This window comes from Cynara cardunculus, unplaced genomic scaffold (genome assembly GCF_001531365.2).
Source record: "Cynara cardunculus var. scolymus isolate 2C unplaced genomic scaffold, CcrdV1 Un_Scaffold_2180, whole genome shotgun sequence".
Taxonomy (NCBI): domain Eukaryota; kingdom Viridiplantae; phylum Streptophyta; class Magnoliopsida; order Asterales; family Asteraceae; genus Cynara; species Cynara cardunculus.
Window position 1 is genome coordinate 66,042 of NW_020201007.1, and position 16,739 is coordinate 82,780.

Below are 16,739 nucleotides of genomic sequence, written 5' to 3' on the forward strand. Positions count from 1 at the left end.
CAAGCTGTGAAAGCTTCGCCTGCAGTAGCATCGAGCATTTGTCTAGTAACGATATTTAAATTGCTGTAAAATGTCTCTAGCTGTATACAGTATGGGATGCCATGGTGAGGGCATTTTCTTAACAACTCTCTATACCTTTCCCATGCATCAGGAACTGCTTCGTCATCCAGTTGTCTAAAAGTACATATTTCATTCCTGGATTTGGCATTCCTCGTGGGTGGAAAATATTTTTTCAAAAACTTTTCTGCCATTTCATTCCATGTAGTCACAGAGTCTGGTTGCAAAGAATTGTACCATGCTCTTGCTCGATCCCTTAGTGAAAATGGAAAAAGTTTTAGTCTCAGAGCATCGTTTGAAACGTCAGGGATGAGAAAAGAGTCTGTGATTTCCATGAAAGAACGCAAATGAGAATGAGGATCTTCAGAAGATAAACCAACGTATTGGCCGTTTGTTTGAAGCATTTGAAACATCAGTGGTTTAAGTGAAAAATGGATGGCACCAATGGTAGGCTTACGTATCCCTGTGTGCAGTTGAGTTAAATTAGGAATAACATACGCCATAATGCCACCATTTTTAGCATTTGCAAGACGAAAGATGTTTTGAGCCTCATCCTCATATGGAATATGTGGTTCATTTCTAATTATACCTTCTCCGACAATAATCACATTTTCAGCCATCGTTTCAGAGTTTAAAGCTCGAAGAGCTCTTTGCACTCTTCTTTGTTGTCTGAAAGTTTGTTTAATATCCGGATCAAGTGGAAAAAATTCACCGTGCGACAGCCTTGGCATGCACGGTGCGTTCACAAAAAGATGGAAGAAAAACTAACTTTTATAAACTTTACTTTGTTAAAAGAAAAAACTTCAGCGTACTATCCCCGGCAACGGCGCCAAAAACTTGTTCGTCGGTTTATTCAACCTTAGATTTCAACACAAAAATAGAACTCGGCGCAAGTATACGCCTCGAACTACTGTCGTCTCGTAACAAGTAATAATGGTAAAATACCAGATATCGTTCCCACAGAGATAGCTTGTAAAGTTATTTCGAAAGTCCAGTTTATAAAAACTAGTTTCAGATGGTGAAACGAGGGATTTGATTTATCTAAAATTGGGAGGTTTGATTAACACTAAGGAAAATATCAATCTTAAAAAGAAGCACAGGGTGCAACAGTTGATTAAGACATTAAACAAATGATTCAGCAAAAAGGTGACATAGCATTCCTGTCACAATTATCTAAAATCAAAAAATGATTTTATATAACTATGACAGTATCAACTATTGGGTCAGACGATCTCCCAAGAGTACACACCGGTCAACGTGTTATTGATACGATATCATTTATGTTAGACGTCGTGAATCCTAGCACAACACAGTGTTACCATCCTACACCGTAAAAGTATAGCGTTTGTCAGACACTAAAGCTATTTATAGCCTTCTCCTATTACCTTAGGTTTTGAAAGTCAATACATTTTTGTACACAAAATTAGTTGTCAATTAATTTTAATGTAATCATCAAATGAAATACTAAGCACCTGAAACAAATAGTAGACTATAATGCTAATAAGACACCTTTGTACTTTCTCATCGGCTTTAGTCTTAATTTCCCGTTACACCCCAAGCTAAGGCGTTAGCCTATCATCGTTTGGTTTCTTCTCTCGAATGATGTAAGGACTGAAAAATAAATACTGATACGGAAAAGTAAATTACAGAAAGTAAATTGTAGAAAAGTAAATTACAGAAAGTAAATTACAGGAAATGGAAATACTAGAATTTAAAGTACTGGAAATTAAATGACTGACATATAAATGACTGAAAGTAAATTGCTGGAAATTAAATGACAGAAATGTAAATTGCAGTAAAGTAAAGACTGAAATRTAAAGGACTGAAATATAAAGACTGAAATGTAAATGACTGAAATATAAAGACTGAAATGCAAAGGACTGAAATTAAATAATTAATAACTAAATATTATTAATTAATATTAAACTAAGACATGATGGATGACAAGTACTTGATTAGATGGAGAGATGACTAATGAAAACCATAAAAATAGAGTTTGACTTTAAAAAAGCTTGGAAGGCAAGTAACAAAACTTGCAAAACAAGTTTCGTTACAAAGACCGAAAAGGTTACTTGCAAAACTCTTAAAAACAGATTATTTAGTCTACGTAAATTAGTCGTGAGCCACAAAGGATGAAATCCAATGTAAAGCAACAGAGATCGACTAATTCGTAACTTGTAACAAAAATAAGAAAATGTAACGTAACTTGGAAATAAGAACATAAATGAGATGAAGATTAAATACGAGCACTTGAATTAAAACTTGAAAACGTAATCACAACTTCACTTCACAAAAGTCGGTTCTTTGTTGGAAGCAAGAAAACCGAAATCATGAAACCGAAAATAATATTCTAGAGAGCAAATGTTTATAACTCAAAGATTTGAGAAATAAACAATTAAGAAAGTAAGTAAAAATGTGTAAATTGGTGAATTGGTAAGTCAAACATAAGCCTTAAGCCTTCTATTTATAGGCTAAGGATGTTTGCTTAGTGGGAGCCAACTAATAAGACAAAAGTCTCTTCAAAACTGGGTTTTGACCGGGCCCAAGGTCGTTGACCACGCATCTACTATGGATCAGCCCACTACTTCACGGCCCAGGCAGAATTTTAGCTCTCGGATAGGTGCTATAGGACATTGCCACTCCTGGTCCTACAGGACTGCTGCAGGATCGGGCCCAAAAATCATCAAAAACCTGCATAAACAGGGGATTAACATTAGATATACTATATAACTACTAATATATGAAAAAGACATAAAAAGACTCAATTAAGACATTAATGGGCAAATAAAACAAAGGAAAATGGTTAAGAAAATGATGTAATAAGGTTAATAAATTAACACTTATCAGAAGATATACCACAAAGGCCACAACTTCAACTTTAAAAGAGCAAAGCTCTAAAAAAAGCCTTTGTGGGATCTGTTTTGAAGCACAAAAATGTCACATAGGGGCAATGTGCATGTTTTCATCATAAAGAGCACAAAGTGCCAAAAATTCAAAAAAAATTGAATGATGAAGCATAAAATAAAAAAGGCAAAGTGAGAAAAAAAAATAGCCAAAGAGAGGAAAACCTTAAACAAGTCCTATTGACCCTATCAAAAGAGGTGTGTTGAGTTCAATAAAGAGAAGACTAGTGCTAGCATATGTTCATACATAAGAAGTAGGTTATGAATGGTTTGCTAAAAATTTATGAAGGGCTATGATGTTCATAAATGGCATGCTTTGCTTTGTTTGTGCACTTACTGCCTTGATCTTGTATATTTTGCTATATTGAGTCCTTTTCAGTTGTCATTTGGTTGCTTGGGGACAAGCAACTCTTTAAGTTTGGGGGTGTGATAAGCATGGTTTATTACATGCTTAAAGTACCCATTTTCTTTGTTTAATAGGTAGATTCTTCTATTTTATCCCAACATTGAATCATTTTCACTTCCTTATTTTCCATTTATTATGTTTGGAGCTAAATATGGTGATGAATTTGTTTTTACAACAACTTGGGGGTAGATGACATTTTTGACTCACAAATACTGCACTATGTTGCTGCATCATTCCAACAACATTGACCTGATCCGGTTCGGCTTTTTGGAGAAGTGCTTAATAGTTCAGCCATTGTCAAGAAGGAAGTCTTAGCTTAATGAACCGTCGTTTTTGCTAAACAGCTGGTGAAAAGGACATGAGAAGACTTTGTGGATGACCTTTTGTGATAGATATGATGCCTCCTTTTAAGTCCTTTCATGTGTACCTTCACCTTTTCTTTACTTTTGTCTTTAGTATAACTTGTGTGTATAAAAGGGGACCTTGGGTGCCTCTTTAGAAAATCTTTCATCAAACAATCTGATCCTTTACCTTTGGTTCCAAAAACATTCTCAACTTCTTCTTAGTTTTATGATTATACAAACTTTTAAGTTTTTATTTAAATATTGTTCTTCGTGTTGAGATGTTGTAGCATTATCAGTCTTTTATTTTACTTAACTTTATTGTCATTTACATTCCGTCTTTACTTTCTGTCATTTATATTCAGTCATTTACATTTAGTTATTTATATTCATGTCTTTACTTTATGTCATTTACTTATGTCATTTACTTTCCATAATGAGTAGCTAATTCCATTAGCTTGGGTGTAGGGTAAAGGGTGAAATGTTAAACCGAATGAAAGTGGACGTTGTTTCAAAATAACAATGTTCCACTATTTCATTCAAGTTTTATAAAACCAAGCACACTTCTTGACGAATTGATCACTTTGAAAGTGTTAAAGTGCCATGGACTTAGAGATAAGCCATTGATAAGCACGTCAGTTTGAATGATATGAGAGGTAGACTTGAGAAAGTTACCGACAAGGAGACTTGTCATTTATGTTTTTCAAACTTAACTCCTGACGGGTTGGTCACTCTCTAAAAGTGTCAAAATGTGATAGATTCAGAGATGAACTATCTTGAATGCGCCAACTTGGATGATATGGGGATCGGCTCGAAAGAGTGATTTTTAACAAAGAGATTTGTTTAGCCATATATCTTGAAGACACCTTTTTGTCACTATCCCTGGTCTGAACACCACATAGAGATATGGGTGTTAAGCTATAATATAGTGCAAAGATGAAGTCCGAGAGGAATACCTTCAAGATAGATGGTGGAACTAGTTCTGCTACAACATTGTCTGCTGGATTTTGTGTTTACGTTTCACCCCAAGTCTTACACTCGTGCTACCTTTATTATTTTGTTTCATTATATGTGTTAACTCAGAATCAAACTGAAGTCTTCATTTTCGTCATCTGAAATATTTTCTTTTATTGGACTCTTATTGAACTTTTGCTACAATCCTCGTGGACAAAAATCTGGCAGTTGTACCACTTTATTACTTGGAAAGACGATAATGAGTCGTATTGTATACTTGCTTTGTGGCTCAATTTTATTAGTCTAAAGGTGTTAGAAATAGCCCGACCACATTGCCTTGTTGGAGATACCCTCTCTAAAGGCGTATTACCAAGACGCTGCTGACTTTCTCAAGCAGTCCTCATTGGGTTACACACTCAACCATGAGCCCATCATGGTGAAAGAACTCCTTCAGTAGTTCTGGTTCACTGTTGAAGTTGTTGAAGTCGAAGTTAGGCCCGGATGCCAGGCGGAGCAGATCAACTTCACTTTCAATCGCATGAAAGTGAACTTTGGTGTATCCACTCTCTAGTCGGCTCCCCGTCTTCCCAAAGGCCCCTATGACAGCGAACCAACCACCACCGAGATCATCGAGTTTCTCGACATCATTGGCAATCAGTGGCCAATAAAGAAGGACTTCAATGCCCCTCTGAAGTCCTTGAGGAAAATTGAGAAGAACAGGATGTCAGTCGTCTAGCAATACCTGTTTTCTCATTTCATCCAGTGCATGGGTGGAAAAACTGGAAGTCAGGACCAGGCCTCTAGGATCGCCTTAACCATAGGCGTATCTGCGATTCAGCGTTGCAATATAAATTATGATGCGGTTATTTTCGATGACCTGGTGCTCAAGCTGAACAAGCGCCAGCGAGAAAAGGTGGTGCCTTACACCAGGTTTCTTTCAATGGTGTTTGCCAAGATCTTTAAAGATCTCTACGCCAAGGAAGGAAACCTTCAGGTTTTCAATCTTGGATCCAGGATTCTGAATCATAAGCTGAGGGACAGTGATGTGGCATTAACTTCTATTGTGTCCATCACTACCTCTTCTGCTCAGGTGGCCACGACAAGGGTAACCCCCCCCCCCCCCGCGTCTAGCCAAGCCACCAAAACTGTTTAAAACAACCCTCTCAACCAACTCTTGGTTCTCCTCAGAAAGCCAAGAAGTCAAAAAAGGGGACAGCCATGTCTCTAGTTGGAGCCTCTCAAAAGGCTTCAGTTATTGAAACTAGCCTTATTCCCGAGGCGTCTTCAGCTACCCTCCTAGCTCTTCAGTGATTTCTCCCATCACTGTCGTATCTGTGGTACCTACCCCAACCGCCTCAGTAACCCAAATCACTGAAGATGTGAATATTAGCGCCGCCATCGCTGAACACCCACGTCTCTTCTCGACCATTTTCTCTGTTCCTCCTTCTTTGGTCTTTACACATGTCGATGATGTATCAGCGACCGTCCTTMCTGATACTRARAYGCGCACCACTGGACCTGAGGTTGCTCCTCTCGATGCTCCTCAGCATACAGATGTCCATCCTCTCATCGACATATTTGCTCATGCCAGTGACAATCCTTTTGATGTCACTGATGGCCCCTCAGGTATTCCATCTTCCTACTCGTTCTTTTCTACTAACCTTGAGCCTTTAGCTCACACTTCCTCTTTTGCAGGTTCTTCTTCGATACATCAACCTGATGCTTAGGGAGAGGAAGAGGACGGGGGAGAGAAAGATGGTGGAGGAGATGAAGAGATCGATGATGATTATGATATGTCATCAGACATCAAACTTCTCCTTCCAGCTGTTGATACCGTCCTCTACAGAATCAATGAAGTCCATCAGAAGATTCCCTGCCAGGGTGACCTTGATGCGAACTTCCTTGCCATCCAGGCAGACGTTCAAGAAGTTCAGAGTCATCTCCAGACTCTCCAAGAAGTTGTTCAAGCCAACACCGATGCCATTGTTGTTCTTCACAGCAGGGCTGACGATGCTCAGGCTACCGCTGATCAGCAGACTGGTCTTCTTCAACAAATCCTGGATGCTGTCCGTCAACCAGCTCCAGTGATTCCACCTTCTTTCTCTGCCAGTGATCGCGCCCAGCTCCAGGAGATGCGTGAGGCAACGAAAACTCTAGCCAGTGCTTTGCAAAGGCTAGAGGAGATATTGGTTCTCCAGCGTCAGCGCTTGGACAAACTCTCTGGCCAATTCTCTCAAGTATTAGCCAGAGAGAGGGATATGAGGTCCAATGCTGGTGAATCATCTAATGCTGCTTCTACTCCTTCTCAGGTTGTTGGTCCAGTATCAGCTTCAATTTCAGTTGAAGCTGAGGCTCCTAGAGCTAAAGCAGTTGCTGCTTCTGTAATCACGACCACCAAAGCTGCTCCAACTGAGGTTGTCGATGACATCCCTAGGGATGATGCCCCTTCCATCACTACTGTTGGTGATGATGATGATGATGATGATGATGATGATGATGATGATGATGAACCTACCATTCCAGACCCCGAAAGTGATCTAGATGGCGACGACGACGATGATGATGAAGATGACTTTACCATCAWSTACCAGAAGCCATCAACCGTCACTAAGGGAGTTGCTCTCAGGGATTCTGCATCCCAGGGGGAGCAAAGGCAAGGTGAATCTACTCCATCAGGGAACCAGGACCCCAAGTCGAAAGGCAAGACGGTCGCTGAAGAAGGAAACTTGAAGGTATTGTTCAATTTCCCTCAACAACCTTTGTTTGAAGACTCTACCTCTCAGGTAGTGATTACTTCAGAATATCAATAGCATATTCCATCAACAACCTGCGGTCGACTAAAGCGGGTACCTGACCAACCAGTTACCTGTGCTCCTACCGACCAGCAGATGTCTCAGCTAAAGGAGTCACTCGACCAGACTAGAGTAAAAATTCCTCTTCGTACCTCTAGTGGTGGTGAGCTCGACTTCCTTTCTGAAGCTGAAAGGCTCAAGGCATTAAGGGCTGAAGAAGAGCTAGAGCTTCAAAAGAAGCAGACTGAAGACAGCTTGAAGCTGGCCAAGTCACTAGCTGAGAAGGTCCTTCCCAAGAAAAAGTCCAAGAAAACGGTGAACGTTGTCCAAGCCCAGGCTAAACTTCTTTCTATTGCAGAAGTTAAGCATGAGAAGAACCTGAAGCTGGTGGAAAAAGACAAGCGATGGAGTGAACCAAAACTGAAAAAGAGAATCAGTCCCCGCCTGATTATCAGCGTCAGCAACAGCGGACGTTCTAAAGACGGTGGAACGTTGGTCTCATGTTCATCACCAGGGACAATCTTGATGTCGTTACCGAGTACCCTTCCTACCTAGGCCGTTATGGATACAGCGAATAGATGGAGATCAGACAAGCCATTCAGCGATCCAAGTCGAGACACAAGACACTTATCCAGGTATGTCAAGGTCTCTGACAGGCCATCTATGAAGAAAGGTGGGAAGAAGAAACTCAAGCTCTCTGATCCTAATGATGGACCATTCCTAAGGAACGAACATGAAACAAGGTTCTCCTTAGATGAAGTCCTGAAGGGTCATCAGAGTACAGACATTTCTATGTTGAATCCTGACTTGTCAGATAAGGGTCCTTATACACCCAACTCTGTGCATTTTAAACCTGAGTTAAGAGTTATATTTCTTGACTATGAAGGTAAAGTCAGATTTCAGAGAATGTCAAAGCTACATCTATGTCCAATGGGTCATCTAGTTTACCTCTTGCTCTGGACAGATGATAGCATGCCTAGAAAAGTCATAGATCTGAAGATACGAAGGGAATTCCTACGTCGAAGAAACCTTTGTGAATATGTACGTAGTTACATAGATCTAAGTGTTCTAGAATAGTTTTTCTTTGTAACAACAATCCACTTTTCCTTGTAACTTCTTGTACTATGTCTACTTTCAGTGATTGTACTTATAATCTGTAGGCACTAGACATGTACTGTAATACTTGTAATATTTCCAATGATAATAAAATGAGTATTCCATGTACTTCACTGAAAAAGATCCCTGAAAAAAGTAATARGGACACAAGTCTATGAGTTCCAGTGTTACTTTTTACATTCACTGACAATCTATAAGTCAGTAAATAAGCTTTCAGTTTCCGTACTTGTAATTTTCTTAGATATAACTTAAGGGAAATTCTCAAGTTGAGACTGACTAACTGAAAAAGATCCCAAAATAGTAAAAAGGAACATGTACTTTATATGTAACTTTTCCTTACTATTATTTAATAAGACAACTTTTTTATGTTGCCTTGTTATCATCAAATAAGGGGAGATTGTTGATCCTCTCTCTCAGTGATTTGATGATAATCTCTTTTCACTTATACATTGTATTTATGTTTTTGTCTTTTCAGTTCCAGCGATCATCACTGAGCCTATTCAGTGATCGCTGAAGAACTTGCATTGTAAATCAATCAGAGACAGCGATACTTCAAGAAAACAACACTCACACCAAAGAACCTTAAGCAAATGTCGAAGACTAAAACTGAAGACTAGAGACTGGCGAGTACGTGATCTGAAGCGATACTCAGTGATTACAAGTCTGTCTACAAATGTGTGAAGACTGCTCAAGCCTCAGCGAATGCTGAAGAGACCTTCAGGTCATTCCAGCATTCAGCGATCAAAGGAAGCTTGCATAGCACGACTGTTATTGTCTTGTCCTTATGCACATAAAGGACAAACACATACCCTTATGAAAATTGGTACGGTACGGAGCCGACTAGTCGACTCTATTATCCACCAACTTTAGGTAAGGATGTCTGCTCATGAATAGGGCTTTAGGTACTATTCACTGTATCAAAGGACAAGCCTTCCTCTTAAGGCTTGACACGCACTCTAACCCTACCATATTGCATTAAATGAAATTTAATGCACTGGTATAAATAGAAGTGTTTCTTCTCCATGCAGAGTGCGCGCAACTCACTCTCTAAACCTAATTCTTACTTCAAGCATTTTCTAACTTAAGTAAAGGATCTTCTCTCTACAACATTTCTTTCCTTGTATTGCTAAGAACTCATGTGTAATCAAAGATTGTTTAGATAGGTTTTTATTACTTTATCTTTCCGCAAACAATCTTGTAAAATTTGTATTGATCTTATTTATCAATATATATTTTAAATTTGAAAATATTGTGTTTGTATTCATCCCCCCCCCCTTCTACAAATTGTTTTACTATTCTTGTAGACCCTCAAGGGACCAACAAACATTAAAAAACTTTAACATATTTACCATATCCTTATAAAAGTACGATTGTGGCATAAACTGTGTACGCAAAATCCAATATATGTTTAATGTGTATTTAGTTGTTATTTGTAAAGTAAAAAACATCAAGAATCTTAAACATACTTACATCATCACCCTGCGGAGGCATGTATGGTGAAGGATCAACCTCAAGTATTGGTCTTGGCACATTGTTCTCACATTTATTAAGTCTCGTGTCGAGAAACCCATATTCTTTGTTAATGAGATCTGTATCCACTCAAACTTTTGATCGACCCCCACATTGAATTGGTTAAATTCAACACGCCATTGGGAGATGTCGGTATATGCCACAGATGAATGACGTTGTTGTGGCTCATACCATGGTCTATGAGAAGTGTCTGCTGCAAATGATTGACGTGCTTCGGATGGTTGGACGTTGTCGTCATCGTCATCATCTGATTCGTGACCCATCCCTTGATCTGGGTCCGACTGTCCATAACAATTATTGGCCAAAAGTCCCTGCTTTCGATCCACAATGGGCCGACTCCTCCAAATTTGTTGTCACCAACGAGGTCAGGGGCGAAACGCTCGTTCTAAAAATATATGAATCAATATACTGTTCTTTTAACACAAATATCAAAATTAAAACTGGTAAATCTTAAATTTATATTAAATGAAACCAAACCTTATCAAAAGTTGTGAACTCGCAACACTCTTCACATTTCATCATTTTTTTTGTTTCCATTCAATAGCTCTCGGGGTTGACAGATTAAAACGAAAGTTTTTTTTGTCTCGGGGAAATGTCTCCAAAATCCAAATCTAATAGGTTACAAAAAATGCATGGTGAGAAAATGTAAATTAATCAGTAAATAAGATCTTATAAAAACGATAACCGACCTTGAAGACATATATAAAACCATATAATGTGTATTTATTTGGCGGCCAATTTATGTGTTTACAGCGTTCGAACGCATTTTTCAGCTGTTGATATGTCAGACGCCATATATACGAACCCCATGGGTATTAGTTCAAGGCATCCAATTTTTCAACCAGATGCAAAATCTAGTGTTGGATATTGTGGTTCTTTTTTCATCCCAGGAATACCATATGGAGCATGATTACGAGGTAGACACGCACCACATCATCGTCTGATATATCTTTATTATCTAAATCGAGTAATTTATTTTTATAATGCTCGACTTTAATATTATCATGTTTGATCATTTTACCAAACAATCTTGTAATAATTAATGGGATGATACAATGTGGCAGGTGAAGATCCGGCCCAAATCGGAAACCCGTGATCTCATATCTACCGTAAATGGAACCCTCCAACACAATAATATATTTCTTTAGATTGAGAAAGGAAAGATGGGTCCTCACATTGCATCATCCCATTAATTAAGTGGGAATCTGAATAGTAGTTAATATATCTAACCATGGGCCAAAACATGTATCTCTTAACATGTTTAACCTTCTTGGATTAGTTGATAATATTTCATTTATTTTTTTTATCATGGAAGTTTGGGCCCTCAACGTCAGTAATGATTGGTAGAACACCTGTCAAAAATTAAATGTTATACAAAAATAACCTAAACAAACTTAAAATATATATTATTAAGTTAACTACTAGACAATAATTAGATTATTAAGTTAAATTAAAATAAATTATGACTTTTTATCGGTTATTCCATGGTGGTAGGTGGTGGAAGACGGTGGTGGACGTCGGAGGTGGACGGTTGTAGATGTCGGTGGACGGTGATCAATGGTTGTCGGTGCTTGGTGGTTGTTGGTCGGTGGACGGTGATTGATGGTGATCGGTGGTCAATGATGATTTGTGGTCGATGGTCGATGGACGGTGATCGGTGGTCGAGGGGGATCAGAATGCCGGAGGAGGTGTGTTTCTATATGCTCGGTGGTGGATGTCAGTGGGGATGGTGATAATGGTCCCATCCGACTGCCTATTTATATAAACCATTACGTAATAAGACAAAATAGATCCTCAAATTGTCGTCAAATCGTAGGCCACTAAATGACAAAATTAGGGTCAAAGTAGGTGGGTAGGTGGGGACGATCCTGGCATTTTTCAGATATAACATCTGATTATTGTCTCCCAAATCAGATACAAATAATTTTTTTCGTATCAACAATTATTAAAAAAATATTAACATTCGGTGGTTATAAAACAATAATTTTTTTATAAGAAAATATAAAAACATTTGTTGGTTCATTTATGCATTTAAAAAAAGTACTAAAAATTATCAAGCTTGACATGATTTCATATTGTGTTAAGGGTGGTGATGGTAAATTGCATTTAAGCGTTACGGGTTGTGAGAGTAGAAATATTTGATTTTATAGAGAAAAACCACAATATATATATACATATATATATATATACTACATTTGGTCCTAAAACAGACAAAATACCAGTCAAAATCGTCTCGCGTTTATTGAAACACCCCTTAATTGTCAAATCGATGTCCTCACTAGAGGACCAAATAGCAGTCAAAGTATGGGTCAGATCCCCCAGGGGGCGATCCAGGGGTATGTGGGGGCGATCCCTCTTTTCAGAGAAAAGTCAGATTTTTTGTTCTCCCAAATCAGATACATGTGGGATCCCTTGTGTACTTTTTTGGTCAAATCGCCTCCAAATGGTCAAAACACCCCCGGGGGCGATCCTATTGACTATTTTGTGAAAAAAAGTCTGAAAAATGGCAATTTTCTTAATACAATACGTATAAACTAGGGATGGTGTGATTTGCCCCGACCCGGTGGGGAACCCGGTTCACCCGACCCGAACGGGGACGAGGATTTCCCGCTAAAACGGGTCCCGGGGCTGGGGATCCCCGGTAGACACAAACCGGGACCGATGAATGTTACTCAAATCGGGGACGGGGCCAAGGCCGGGGATCCCCGGTAGAATCAAAATAAAGGATACTATTTATGGAGTTTGACCGAGGATTGACCGGGGTTTTACGGGGTTTTAACCGGGAATTGTTAATATTTGACCAGGGACGGGATAATAATCCCCGTACCCGCCGGGGACCGGGGCCGGGGGACGTTATTACAAACCGGGGCCGGGGCCGGGGATTACAAAACCCACCCCATCCCCGCCCCGTTGCCATGCCTGGTATAAATCGGCTATTTTCGTGATTTTTCCTTTTTAAGACTTTGTCTCAAATGCTTTATAATATAGTATAGATTGAAAGGGGGAATGATAGATTGAAAATTTTATACATATAAAAGAAAAATGATAGATGTATGAGAAAAGTATTATGATATTTGAGTCACGGTAATGTTTACATTATCTCATATTGATGGAGAGATAAAATATTGGAGAAGGATGACATATATATAGAAGAAGTAGATACGTCTTTGAAAATTAAAAATGGTTAATCGGCTAAAATATGCCTTCGATCCATATCTTGCAAAACGAAATTGATATAAAAATAAATTTTAATTGAATATTTGTATAAAAAAAAAGGAAGATTGGTAAATGTGTGAATAGTATAATAATATTTGAGTATTTAAAATTTTGAGTAAAATATATTGTTTGTCCTTATGGTTTGTTAAAAATTTCTATTTTCATCCCTAATCTTTATTTATTACACTGATAGTCATTGTGATTTGCATTATGTTTTCTTTTTCATTCGTGACCTTAATGATCACTAGTAAAGGTCCATTAAGTTAAGGGCAATTTAGTATATTTGCTTTTCTATTTTATTTGACAAAATTCTTTTTTATTGTCCTTTCATATTAGTACACTACAACCCATCTTTCGTCTCACACGTCACCCACGATTTTAGCCCCACTCACCCTCTCTTTCGCTCGCTCCCCCCCCCCTCTCCCTCTCTTCTCTCTCTTCCTTCTCCCCTTCTCTTTTCTCATTTCGTTGTTTTCTGCTACTTCATGAACGACATTCCTCAATTCTAGAAAACCTCAAGTAGGAGATGTATCAGAAAAAGCCTGCAATTCGGGAAACGTCAAGTAGTATATGCGGAAGGAGAATAATGGTTCTTCAATAAGGTGCAGAGGGTGAAAAAGTGGGCTATAACCCACCCGTCGGACACCGTTAATGGCTACAAAAATATGTGTTTGAAAAAAGAGGTGGGGTTACTCATCATTCTCCTACCTCAGTTTTCAAAAACTACGTTGGTATTCATGGAGATGTTTGTTTTTTCAAGTTGTGATTTATAGGTTTTCATTTATGAAGGTAGAATCCAGGTTTGCACTATCGTCAATATTGTAAGATTGCAAGTCACCAAGGAACAGAAAATTGAAAGTATTTACAATGAGATCAGAAAATATGAACCACAGTTGAATACGGTGTGAAAATGAATTAATTCTTGTGTTGCAAAACATTTAAGTGTCTTCATTTTAATTATGGGTTTTGGAGACAGAGAAGATGCGGATTTGGCATAGTGAAGAAATGAGTTTTATATTTAGGTCACCAGAGAAGATGACTTCATAAGGGGGTAGTCGTCGGAGAGGGTTTACCAGAGAATCAGGGAGGAGCCAGAGAATGGGTCGGGGAGAAAGACGTTGGAGAAAGGAATGTGGGAGTCGTGTGTTTTTATTAATAATATTTTAATTGAAAATTTAATGAAAAATATAAAATAACAAAAGTTATTCCTTGTTCAACGAACATTTTAAAGGCTTGTTGGTAATAGGGAAAAAAAAACAAAAAGAATTGCAAACTATAATGACTGCTAATGTAATAAATGAAGACCACGGACAAAAAGATAAATTTTCAACAAACCATAGGGACGAAAAACTTAATTTACTCTAACTTTTTTGAATTATGGTGTTATTTTGGTCATCCAACTTTCATGTGGAAATGATTGTCCATTTATTTAAAAAAGTTCAAATTTTAGGAAATATTCAATAAAAACAAATGTCATGTTTTTTAACTTGAATTTGGACCATCGCACAACTTTCAATGTCGAACACTAATCAATATGTATATATGTGTGTGTAGGGTTTTAAATAAATTTTGTAACCTTTTAAAACGCATCGGAAAATAATTTTAGGTTACATTATTTGGAAAACTTTTTCGGAAAGAAACCTTAAGTCGGATCTAATGACATTTAAAACGCATCTAAATAAACCGTGAGGTATTTAGAGTGTTAACTTTCAGATTTGAGGTAGGTTCTAACGAAACACATTTAGAAACCGCATTAGGTTTCCTCTAGGTGTCACTCCAAGCTCTTGATCATTTCCCTTTAGGCTCGTCCTTACTATGCCCTGCTAAAACATGACTTTTAAAAAAAAAGTGTTAGACAAGTCTAACGAGCTCAATCATTTAAAAAATATTGAAATCATAGAATTTAATAATATGATAAATATAAAGGTTTACTTTTAATAAAATGAGAATAATGAGAAGTGAGGGACGTGGTCCATTTCAAACCATTTTACCAGTAAGATAAGATGCAACTAATATATCCTGTAATGACGGGGAGACCCAATCCCGTCAAGTGGCGGAACATTAAATAAGCCACATTAAGATGTTGACGAGTAAATCATGCTAAACTTATATGCCTTAGTGACACTCTGCTTGGGGCTAAGTTAAGAACCTCAAAACTCCTTGCTTAGTTGTCCCCCAAAGATAAGGGTGTTAAAGAAAACTCGTTGCATCGCTCAAACCAAGTCAAACCGAGCTGTTTATAGCGATTTGAGCGGTTTGACGGTCCGGTCCGTTTTGATCTGTGCTTTGAACGTTTTTTTGAGCGATCTAGACCAAACCAACTGCAAGCAAATACACATATATAAATTATATTTAATTTTCATGTTATAGCCTTAACTTTATGGCACCATTAAAAAAAACTCTGTCCAATACATTATGTTTTTAGTTTTCATTTCCCAATTGACCGCGTCATCTAAATTGGTAAAAATTTCGAATTCCATCAAAAATGAAATCCAAAATTCCAAATCATCATTCGACTTGCTCAATGTTTGTCTCAAATTAAAATATTGTCAGTAGATTTGTTTAACTTTTTTTCAACTTCCTCAATGTTTTTTAGTTATATATAAAGATAGATGTACCCTTTATAATTATATATCCTATTTTTTTAATAATGTTATATTGATAGAGATTTTATTTTGAATATAGATGGTATGTTTTTTGAGTTTAAATCACATAAGAGGTCCAAACCGTCTAAAATCAGTCAGATCGGATCGTCTTTTTGTAGCCCGATTTGACTAGTTTGGTCACTTGCTACCAAACCACTCGATTTGAAAATTTTCTTAAATCACCGTTGTGGTTTTGTTCGTGGTTTAGGGGGTTAAATTGTGCAAACCAGACCGCGAATCAAAGGTTCTAAAGCGAGAACATTGAATCTTCTTCCTTCCTGAACCAATGACACCAAGAAGAAGACATAAAAACTCATCTCTTGTCATAAGCATGAACAATACATATGGATCTAATGCAATATGGCATCAAAGATGGAATATGCACATTCGAGTAATTCAACAAGTAACATTTACCTCAAGGGGCATAGTATTACCTTGGTTTCAAGGTTAAATAAAGCAAGAATCGTTAGTCACTAATGAGTAGTATATTTGAAATGAATCGATGATAAGTTTATAACTTTTGTGAGGTTACACCAAGTTTAACCAACATTCAAGGAAAAAACCCCAAATCGATCCTCTGTCTCCGAAAAGGAGAAATCAAGAATCAAATGTTCATTTGTATAAAATGGCCATCTAGAATAGAAATTACGAATTTAGGTTGTCTCAAGTGGAGATTTGACTTCTAATAGTTGTAAAACCTTCATACTATATAGGCTAGGTCATTTTCCCAAGTTTAAGCATAAATGGTAGTTGGAGCATTCAAATAACGAGATTTTAGC

General features: G+C 37.7%; 1 non-coding gene across 1 annotated transcript; it reads left to right on the forward strand.

Annotated features, from left to right (window-relative positions):
* The first annotated feature begins 96 nt into the window (after positions 1–96).
* On the forward strand, positions 97–203 carry LOC112502924. The gene has a single exon (XR_003067804.1). It is a non-coding gene; the product is annotated as a small nucleolar RNA R71 (small nucleolar RNA).
* Positions 204–16,739: the final 16,536 nt, after the last annotated feature.